The 11,683-nt window shown below is 43.4% G+C and overlaps 1 protein-coding gene across 1 annotated transcript in view; it reads left to right on the top strand.

The window, feature by feature from the left end:
* Positions 1-711: 711 nt before the first annotated feature.
* Positions 712-11,683, top strand: part of LOC143630386 (uncharacterized) — a 181,434-nt gene continuing 170,462 nt past the window's right edge. Inside the window, exon 1 of the mRNA XM_077099419.1 lies at positions 712-733. The gene's annotated coding sequence lies outside the window, so the exon portion shown is untranslated. The remainder of the gene's footprint in view (positions 734-11,683) is intronic.

Raw genomic sequence — 11,683 nt, 5'->3', positions numbered from 1 at the left:
TACAAACCTTTACAACTTTATGAATTTGATAAATTTAAATAAATATAATATTTTAACAAAATTTTAATATTTTAAATCGGTAATCTCTCTATATTATATATATATATATTATCTGTAATCTATATATTAATTCCGTACTCTCTTCTATTGATGAAATATCAAATAATTATCTAAATTATATATTATATATTATCTAAAAAATTAACAAAGGTGGTGAATGAAATCAACCAAAAATAATAAAATATTCAAAATGAAATTTTGAATATTTGGTTTTCGAAACTATAGCTACGATTTTAAAATATTACATTAATTAGAATATTCAAAATGAAAAATTAGACATTAAATGAAAGAGGAAAGATAATACTTTAATAGCATTGATGAATCTTATTTTAATATATTATTGATTTATTTTATTAAGTTGAAAATTAGAGAAGGCATTGATATACATGGAAAGTATGAGAATCAACCAATAGGAAGGGATAATATGGATTTAAAGCCTATTGCTTTAATAGTATAGTTAAATTTTTCTTTTAAAAGTGTATTGTCGCACTAGACTTATTTTGTTCGTTCTCCACCGTCACATATTTCTTTCATTTATAGTTATTAGATATACATCTACATAACTTAATTTATGCATTTACTTTCTTTAGTATTATTTTAGTCTAAAATATTTTTTCACCAACGCTCATATATATATGTGTGTGAGAGAGAGAGAGTGTGTGTGTGTGAAAACCATCTCATGACCCCACCACACCTCCCCCATACCACCCTGGGGCGGTGTTCCTCGCCTATAATGTCCCCTTTAAAGCCCCCATACAACCCACAACATATAGTCTTAGTGAGTGTGACACTGCCTTTGTGGAGGTGACATGGCAAAGACCATTACACATTGCCCAATGGGACGTTTGATAAATATTTGTCTTTGGTAACTTCTTTTTTCTGGGCTTTTGATTCCACGGGAAACCGTTGCAAAAAAGTAACCTTGATATAGATAAAGTCATGTAATAATTTTGGAAGAAGCTATGATCATAAATGGTTTATGCTTTCAAGAATTCTGTTATTTTGTTTAGTTGAAATAAAATAAAATAGTAAATACTTTATTTTTAAAATAATGAAAGGTAAAATAAATGTCTGGTCTGGAACAACAGTCTGTTCTGTTTAACATGATTTTACAAGAAGCGTTATGACGTGAACAAGTTTCGATCAACCACATTTGCCAACAACAGATATAGTTGTACTTGTTATTTTTAGTTATTTGATACCTTTTAAAAAAGCCCATCTTGACATGTATCAATTTTGACCAAACTAGTTATAGTTATATAACCTGAGCCAAAATGACCGTAAACCCGTTACCCCGCCCTTTCTGCTATGTATAACACACACTTGATATTGCAGAAATGTAATTAAATAATAATTATCCCATTTGACAGTTGAAATATATGCATTTGCTAAAAAAGAAACGCATGATTGCCATTGATTGAATTGCTGAGTAGAGAATGGCAGAATAGAAAATGTAAAAATCTAGGAAAATTCGAATATAATTTTTATTAAGAAGATGCATTTATTTTGTTTGAGTAGAGAACACAAAGATCCCATTATTCTTCATCAGCCGATGAATCCTGTGAGCTCTCACTGAACACAAACTCCATAATGTTATATAAGAAAACATGATGGTTATACATAAGTTAAAAAGATCCCAACTGAAGAAACACGGATCTACTCCCCTTAACGGGTCCTAGATCCAATGAGTCCACATGGTAGGATACAGTTAACTGCCGATACGATATGAACTCAATTCTCAAAGTCCAGTGACGTGAACCTGCAAAACAGACACCGTTAGCTCGTTACGGGAAGGACAAGAGGGGGGTCTTCCCGTAACCACCCTCCGGCGTGAGAATAAGTACAATTCTGATGAAGATAATGCACTTAAGTAAATAGTGATAGTACAGTGGGAGTGAATGAGTACCTCATGAAGACTCATGAAGATTGAGACAGGTATTTATAGCCGAAGGGTGTGGGAAGGTGATTGGGCCAGCTGTCCCTTTGGAAGATGCTCTCGTAACCATCTGGACACGTGTCCTCATACGATAGGTTCAATTTATACGTTGCATGTGCATGTATAACAACCTGGACACGTGTCTTCATATGATAGGGTGGTAGACAACCCTGGCCATGTGCACGGTTATAACGGCCTTGCCAGGTGTTCTTTACTGATTGGACAAGAGGTCACGTATTGCTCAAGAAAGCATCTTGGTAGATCTTCTAGAATGTTATTGGTTAATGACAGCTGTCCCAGGGCATTACCTCACGGTCATTTATGTGGACAAGTATTCCGTCTTGCGGATAACTTCTGAGGGTGTCAGGATGCTTCCGCATGTCTTGTGAGGGTGCTTCTTCCTCACATAATTATGTGGGTGGTTCATATGTCCCGCGGGTGCCTTATGAAGGACTTCTGATTGCCCTGCGGGTGATACTTAAGGGTATTTGGGTCTTTTCAGTACCATACCTCTATAAGTCCCCCCAGTCCAGTGTTTCTTCCGCGTGAAGTACTTTATGCGGGTGAATTTTTGGACTTAATGCGTATTTGGGGATTTTTTTTTCTTGCAAGTTGGTAGAAAATATCTTCTTTTGTTGTGGATAATCATGAAAAAAGGACAAGTTGGCCACTCGCAGGCGCGTGGGCAGGTGACAGGACGTGTATGACGGCTGTCACTGTACCCGACTGTACACCTTTTTTGGCCACTCGCAGGCGCGTGGGCAGGTGACAGGACGTGTATGACGGCTGTCACTGTACCCGACTATACACCTTTTTCCCTTTTTCGAATTTCCCGCGTGACGTGGCGGCTGCCCATTGGGTAACCTTTCCTCTCTTCACTGTTCATATCCCATCACATTAATTGCGATGGGTATAAATAGGGGGAGTTAGCTTCTTTTCAAAGATTTATCGCCTTTGAATTCTAATTATTATCTTGCTTTTTTCTCTGAAATTTCTGATTAACCGTCCAAGTTTTTCTTGAAACCACTCGATATTTCATCAGAACTTATTGTAATGACGAGTATTCAGTCTGAAATAGATGAAGTGGAGGTTCAATGGGACCAATCTGAATATCAAAAACTCATTGAGACTTATGGTATTCAACTGGATTGGGGACCGGAATTCCCCTCTGCCGGATCTATAGCCAGTTTCCCACCTCCTGGAAAGATGGCTGTTTACTCAGACTTCTTTGTCTACGGAAACTTCCGTTTTCCTGTGACAAAGTTTTTTATGAGGATATTGGCTGCCTTTGGGATACATTTGTCGCAGTTGCACCCTCATGCTGTCATGCGAATTCGTCACTATGAATTCGTGTGTATAGCTCACGAAATGGTGCCCCGTCTTGACCGGTTCGTTTTTTTTGTATCGAATGGTCAACCGAAACGGGTGGTTTACCTGTCAGGCGATAACTGACAGGAGGATCGGTCAGGAGGTTGAGGGAGGCTCTAAAGATTGGAGGAACAAGTTCTTTTGGATTTCGGAGGATGTGATACCGGATACTATGGTACGCCGTCCGGTTAATGAGGCACTCCCCAACATTGCCCCAGCTGCTCATGAGGGGCAGGACTGGTTTAGAATATTTACTTCCTCGCCGACTCCGATGCGGGCACTTCCTGAGGAGGCCCTCGTATGGGCAGGCATGAGCCGTTTATGGCCGTCTGTTTACTTGGAACCTGTTTTTATTGGGCTGGATGATCGAAGTTGCTTCTTTTGTTTCTTTGTTTTGGAGCTTTATTTTTGACTTTCCGTATTTACTTCCAGGCCCGGGATCAATGCTGAATGCTCTGTATGACGACAGAGGCTGTGTGAGGAAGAGTATTCGTGATGCGAGGGACACGCCCGTCCTCGAGAAGACCGCGAAATACTTCCTCTTCCCGGTTAAGGTGCGCGCAGAACCTGTTGTTTTGGACGCCACCTTTGAATCAGGTGCGTATGTTTTGAACCCTCCTCCTCTTAATGCGCTGACTTCCGACGGGGTAATCGTCATTCTGTCGTCGAGTGACAATTCTGCCACCCACGAAGGTGAAAACTCTGATGATGCTACTGAGTTTCCATCTATCTCACATTTAATAGCAGAATTATACTGGAAAAGGTCTTTTCGTGCTTCCCAAGCAAGTGATGCAGGTGCTAGCACTGCGGGTGTCGGGAAAGAGCCTAAGGCCAAGAAGCAGCGGACAGGTCGTCCGATAAGCCGCAGGCCAGTCTTGCAGAACGTATGGGGACGGTTACTGGTACGTATTCCATTCTCTAACTTTTACTTCTTTAACATGTAGTTGAGTGAAGTCTTCTTTGTGCAGACCCGTCAATTTTTGGAGATGATGTAACTGAAAGGCTACCAACACCAACTCCTGTTTTTGAGAAACAACCATCTCCTCCTCCGGAGAAGGAGGCAGAAAACAAGCCTGCTACTCCTCCCGCTGACTCAAATGTGGAGGGGTCAAATGTTCAGCTGGAAGCTAATGAATCTTTGGATTACCTGTTTCAGGCTGGAGGGGCCACTGGTTATGATGGCAATAACCCAGCCGTGAATGAGGCTGGTTTCAGGACTCAAGAATCCCCGTCCCGATCTCCTCCTCAATTTTATTCTACCTCCTCACCCTTAACTATGGGTGCAGGGGTAGCTTCCAATTTGGACTATTTGTCCATGAGGTCGGAGGGGGTTCAACGCAAGGTGCCCCGCAACAATCCTTCTTGATCCCCGTTCGTCTCGAAACTTCAGGCTCCCAGTACTTCGGGGATGCAATTTTAGGAGGGGATTATTACTTGTTTGTCCCTCATTGGGACATTGTCAATGGGTCCCGGTTTTCTGACCCTGGGACCTGTGTGAGTTTTGTCAAGCATTGTGTGCCGCCTGCAGAGATGGCGTATCTTCGTGACCGTTCCTGCCATGATATTCACACTGACTTATCCGTTTCCTTGGCTAACAGTTTAGCTTGTAGCCAGGAAATCTTACGCGAGTGGCGTAAAATGGATGGGAAACTGGGTGAGGCCTCTCGGGCCGTTGATGCTGCAAAGAAAGAAGCTGAGGAGCATCGTAAAGCAGCAAGTGCAGCAAGGTGGAAACAATCTGACGCCGAGGCTGCACTTCAAAAGGAAAAAGATCGAAATCTTGATGCTGCTTAATGATGGAAAGAAGTCTGTGAGAAACAAAACTCCGTTCTGGAGTCTACTTGTGCTGAAACCCAGAGGAAAAAGGATGATTTAGCTCGTGCTCAGGAAGCGAATTCAGCTTTAGAAGGCTAAGTGACCCTTCAGGGCAATCGAATCCAAGAGCTTGAGGCCGAATTGAAACTGCAGAAGGAACAGTCGGATCTTAAGGACAAAACTGCCACTGAAATGCAGTCTTCCTAAGACTCTTTGCTGCAATCTTGCACGGAAGCGGAAACTCGTGCCTCTGAAGCTTCCAATGATAAACAAAAACTAGCCGATGAGCTTCAAGAGCTTCGGAGCAGGGCAGAGCGTGCCGATAGGAATCGCCAGTGGTTCCTCAATCGAGGGCTTGACTCTGTGAGTTTCCGTTTACTTGTCTTTATTTACAAACTTGATGTTATTGGTACTAACGAACCATTCTTTGTTATTAGGTCGTCCGTCATATCAAAGGAAGTCCGGAGTTGATTGAGAGCTTTGCTAACTTGATGAATGCTTCCTCACAACTTGGCCGCATGAACGATTTTAATGAAGGGATGGAATATGCTCAAGCTGGTCGAACCATTGAGAGTCATCCGCTTCATGGCCTTGCTGTGAAACAAGAATATGATATACGGATTAAAGAGCATGACGGCCTAGTCTTCCCTCTTCAGAACATGCTTCCAGAGTTTGCCTCCGCTGAAGATGGCGTGAAGCAGCTACGGGCCTATTTGGATGATGAGTCTGAGGATGACTCGTCTGAGGACACCTCTCCAAACGTTCTGGAAGATATGCCAGCCTCCAACCCGTAGGATAGGATTAAGTTTTAAGACTTGTAATTGTTTTCCATATTTTGTAATCATCTTTCAAATATTAATGGAAATAATTACTTTGCCTTATGATCGTTATACTTGTTCTTGAAATAATATCTTTTGCAAGATATTTTTGAATTTTATGCAAGTTGGATGATACTGATGACGTGGCGGAGAGAGGAATTTTAAGTGGTGACTGATAAGACGTGTATGACGCCACTTGACAGCCTGTATGCACTTTCTCGAACGTCTCGCCTGACGTGTCAATCATCCAATGGCCCGCATTTTCTCTTTCTTCTGTCAGTCAGACGGTCGCATTTATTGCGATGAGTATAAATGAGTCTCTTGTGGCCTCCAATCCATTTTTATCACTTTCAAACGTTTTCTTTCAATAACCAACAGATCCGAGATCTCCAAAACTTTGCTTTCTGTTTCTTTACTCATATTACATTACAATGGCCGGTGATAAGAAGAATCCTCCTGCCATCCATGAGGTTGGATGTAACATCAAGGAGAAGGACTTCAATGATGTAAAAAATGTGTACGGTCTGGCACTGGAATGGGAGGTCGAGCGCCCGGCTGATGGTGCAGTTGCCACTACTCTGCCGTCAAAGAAAATGGCTGTCTATTTAGACCATTTTACGATGGGGAACTTTCGAATACCGGTGATGAGGTTTGTCCGATCCGTCTTCACAACATATGGGATCCATATATACCAGATTCATCCATTTAGGATGTTAAGAATTCAACATTTCGAATTCTGTTGTCAAGCCCATAACTACGAACCATCCGTTGGCATGTTTGCCGTTTTTTACAAGATGAGTTTTTGTGATGGATGGTACGGTTTTGCCACCACCCGAAAGGGTCCCACTGGCTTTGAATGGATCCTCATTATATACGGATGGAAATCAAAGGTCTTTTGGGTCCGAGAGGACGTCATTCCGTTCTCGATGGCTCGTCGGAAGCCGGAAGATGCGCCCCCCGAAATCCCCGCCATTGAATATGAGGGTCATCGGTGGTTTATTACTTTAACCAAGACCCCGACGCCTATGCGTCCCATTCACGAGGGGGCGATGGTAAGTGCAAAGATGAGTCGGCTATGGCCATTCCCCAAGTTGGAGCCTTATTACGATAACTCTGACAAACGTAATATGTTATTAACTTTTATTCTCAATATCCTTCCTCACTCTTAACTTTTATTTCTTTCTTGTATAGATGAGGGTTCCGTGTTCAGTACCCTCTTGGATCGCGAGGGGGAATGATGGTGCGTCGTCCAATCGACCCAAAGGACGCGCCCATCTTGGAGCGTACCCGCGGTAATTTCCTCTTCTCCACCACCCTTAGCCCGGAACCTGTAGTTTCCGAGGCAATGTATGCCAAAGGTGAGGAGTTCGTCATGAAAGGTGAGGGCATTTTACAACCCCGACCCATTACTGCTGCTACTTCCAGCGGAGTGATAGCACTTCTTTCATCGAGTGAGGAGTCGTCACTCTGCGAGGGAGGGTTTACAGTTGATGCTACTAATCCGTCGCGTTCAACTGTAGGTCTAACCCGTAAGAATGATTTGAAGGCCACCGCCAACCCGTCGTCGGGTGATGAGGGTGATCATCAGGCAACTGGTGACACCAATGTTGAGGAGGAGCCTCAAGTCGTTGGTGCGTCGAAGGCAGCCGACAAACGTAAAGCTCAACCCACTAAGGCTGCTCCGTCCAAGAAAAAGAAGAAGACGAAGGTTACCATCTTGGAGTCACGCCTTCACCAACGTGATTCTGAGGACATCTCTTTAGGTGATTTTAACACTCTTTTTTTTTATCTATCGTCTTTTAATCAGTGGCGTGTCTGATATATGATTATCGTTTATCAGTGGGCTTGAAAGACTTCTCTGAAGATATTTCAAGTTTAAAGAGTTCAACTGCTCCGCCCCCTCCGCCGTCTCCACCACCCAACAGTGCTCAAGATCCGATCACTTTGACGGATGTTTCTCCTCTTAAGGAGCAGGAGATTGGTGAGCCTGTCGTTCTCCGCATGTCTCCGTCCTTCAACGTTCATCAATTCAGATATCAGGGCTGCGTTCGTGCTTTTAATTATGGGGGTCAGACCTCTCCGCCTCCCGCGGAAGAAGACACTGCCCCACACAATCCACACTGTTCTTTATGTCGAAATTCGACGTTGAACGACATGGATGTGTGCTTTGAGTATTTGCGGGAAAGTCTTCCTCCCGCAGAAAGGGAGCGACAACGTCACCGTATTCTCCAGGAGTTGCCGAACTCAAACTCTTACCACCTGGCGAATACTATCTCTACCAGTCAAGAGATAGCCCGAGACTGGTTGGCGATGAACGAAGAGTGGGATGACCTGGAGCTTAAATTGCTTGAAGCCAAGAAAGAGGTCCCCAAGGCTCTAACCGAGGCCCAGGAGAATCATCAAGCTTTGGAAGCTGAAAAAACCAATTACCTTGCTGCTGAGGAAGCCAAGACTGTTCTCCAGAGGCAACTAGACGAACAAGCTGAGCTGATAAAAACCCTCCAAGCTGACTCAGTAGCTAAGGACAAGCGATTGACCGACCTTGCCACCAAAAACCGGGAACAAGCTTTAGAGTGTGCTTATCACAAAATGGAGCTTGTCCGAACTAATGCGGACAAGAAATGGCTATTGGCGGAGGCAATTCCCAAGGTATCCTGTCTTATTTGTATAAGTAAAATTGCTCATAGTTACTCATTTTTAGTTATGTCAACAGGCTATTTTCGATGTCCGAGGTAGTGACGAGCTTGGAAATTGTGTTGCCGTTCTTTTGAAAGCGTCCAAGCAAGCTGGCCGTCAGATGGGTTTCGAGGAAGGTTATAAATTCGCCTCAGAGGGCAAGCTTCCGGAATAACATCTTGTACGGCCAAGATACTATTGTCGTACTAATCCAGAAGACAAAAACTTTTGATTCTTTAAAGTTTTCTCTTGCGGAGCAGATATCAGAGCTTGCGGATGAGGAAGACAGCATGGATAAGCTGAAGGATCTCCTTGATCTTGCTGAGGAAGATGAAGAAGATCAAAATAAGGCGGATAATAATAATGCCGAAGGCGAAGATGCCGCCTTATAAATGTAGATGATCTTGTATTCTTCTATTTTTTTGTAATCTTTTTTGACCAGTAAACAAGAAGTTTGTTTCCTCCGGTACACTTTGTCTTATGTATTATAATATAAGTGTTTTGCCGGATCTTCGTTTTTGTCAATAAAAGATTACAACATAACATAAGACTAACATAAAATTTCCACGGATCGGGCATAAGCCATAATACAAAAATTGAAACTACATACTTCAGCTAGTCTATGTGGGCGCGCAGGCCAAAGTAAAAACGGACAAAACCGCTAAATGTAACATTTTTTCAATTGTGCTACGTTCCAAGTTCGAGGGACCTCAGTCCCATAAAACTTTTCTAACTTGTAAGCACCCTTAGATAAAACTTGTTTTATTATAAGGGCCTTCCCAAGTTGGGGCTAGCTTGCCCGGAGGCTCTTGGCCGGAAGCCTCGTTATTGCGAAAGACGAAGTCTCCCGCATCGAATTCACATTTCTGGACCCGCGAGTTGTAATACTTCTGAAGCTGTCGCTTGTAATTGTGCTCGCGGATCGATGCGAGTTCTCTTCTTTCCTCAAGTAGATCAAGATTCAGCCAGAGTTCATGATTATTGTCATTAATCAGCAAAACTCTTGCGGATGGAATCCCTATTTCAGCTGGGATCATGGCTTCAGTGCCATAGGTTAGAATAAACGGCGTCTCGGAATTTCTAGAATTCTTTTGGGTGCGAAAGGCCCAAAGTACATGGGGCAATTCATCGACCCAACCCTTCCGTTTAGTCCCTAACCTTGCCTTGATCCCTTCTTTGATAGTTCGGTTGGTTCTTTCGACCTGACCGTTTGCTTGCGGATGAGATACAGATGTGAAACTTTGAATAACTTGAAGTTCCTTCAACCATTCCTGTAGTCCGCTATCAGCAAATTGGGTCCCATTGTCACTTACCAGTTCTTGCGGAAGACCAAACCGGCAAATGATGAATTCCCAAAGGAATTTCTTAACGTTTGACGCTGTTATCGATGCAGCCGGTTTGGCTTCCACCCATTTAGTGAAGTAATCAATGGCCACTATCAAGAACTTGACTCGTCCCGGGGCTTCTGGGAATGGTCCCATAATGTCAATAACCCACTTCTGGAACGTCTAGGCAGTGTTACGGGGATCAGTTCGTTCTTTGGGCGCAGGGTGTTGGGAGCATGGCGTTGGCAAGAATCACACTTTCTGATTTCTTGCACATCGTCCAAATGCATGTCAGGCCAGTAATACCCCGCGTTCATGATCTTTGCAACTGTCATCCTCGGACACGCGTGTAAGCCACAAATGCCTTCGTGAACTTCTCGGATTAGGTAATTTGCATCTTCCGCGTCTACACAACGTAACAGCGGACCGAGGAATGATCTCCGGTATAATACGCCATCATTCAACTGATAATTTAAAGCTTTGTGCCTAATCTTTCGGGCCTCAACTTTTTCTGTTGGGAGGGCTCCGGAAGTAAGCCTTAATCGGTGTCATCCATGATTCGACGCCCGTTTGAATTACCAGAACTTGACTTTGTGGAACGGACGGGTGATCCAAGACTTCGATGCGAATATCTTTAGCAAAGTGCTCGAAATTTGTCGAAGCGAGCTTGCTAAGAGCATCTACAGATTTGTTCTCGCTCCTCTTAATGTGAATAACATTGAAGGAAGAGAATTGTTGAATTAAGTCTTTTGCTTGCGAGAGATAGGAAGCCATGACATCATTTTTTGCTTCATATGTTCCATTAATCTGCCCCGTAATTAGCATGGAATTCACCTGTGCCTCCAAATGCTTCACCCCAAGCTTTTTGGCTATCCGCAGGCCTGCCAGGAAGGCTTCATATTCCGCCTCATTGTTGGTGCTTTTAAAGTCCAATTTTATGGCGTATGTGAATTCATGTCCCTTGGGATTGATGAGCCTAAGGCCTACACTGGATCCTTCGCTACTTGAAGCTCCATCCGTGAACAATGACCAAAATGTCCTTGTTCCGGAGGTACTTGGGGTTGTTGTTCAATCAAACATTCTTTCCCTTTGTGCTGCGGGACTTCGGTAACGAAGTCCACAAGCACTTGTCCCTTGATTGCTGGTCTGGGTTTGTATTCGATCGCATGTTCACCCAACTCGATGGCCCGCTTTGCCAATCTTCCAGACAATTCAGGTTTACTCAGCACATTCTTGAGTTTGTACCCAGTTAACATATTGATGGGATGACCTTGAAAATATCTGCGGAGACGCCTAGCAGCATAAACCAGTGCTAAGACTAGTTTTTCAAGCATCGAATATCTGGTCTCCGGGTCTGAAAACGTCCCACTGACATAATAAATTGGAGTTTGAACATTCTTCATGTATGTCAGCAGTACGGCTCCGTTAGCCATGTCAGAGGCAGATAGGTATAGTGTCAGAGGTTCACCCGCATATGGTGTTGTTAGAGTAGGCAACTCCATTAAGCATTTCTTAACCTCTAAGAATGCTTGTTCAGCCTCTGCGGTCCACTTGAAATGTGCCTTTTTGAGGCAATTTCTAAGTGTTGACACGAATGGGTGAGACTTGGCCGCGTGATTTGCTAAGAAACGATTTAGCGCCACGAGTCTTCCATTAAGTGTCTGGACCTCTTTGAGGGAAGAATG

This window comes from Bidens hawaiensis, unplaced genomic scaffold (assembly GCF_021521415.1).
Source record: "Bidens hawaiensis isolate Kalapana, Puna unplaced genomic scaffold, B.hawaiensis_p1.1 tig00005663_1, whole genome shotgun sequence".
NCBI lineage: Eukaryota > Viridiplantae > Streptophyta > Magnoliopsida > Asterales > Asteraceae > Bidens > Bidens hawaiensis.
The sequence above is the reverse complement of the archived record's forward strand: the minus strand, read 5'-3'. Positions and strand labels throughout refer to the sequence as shown.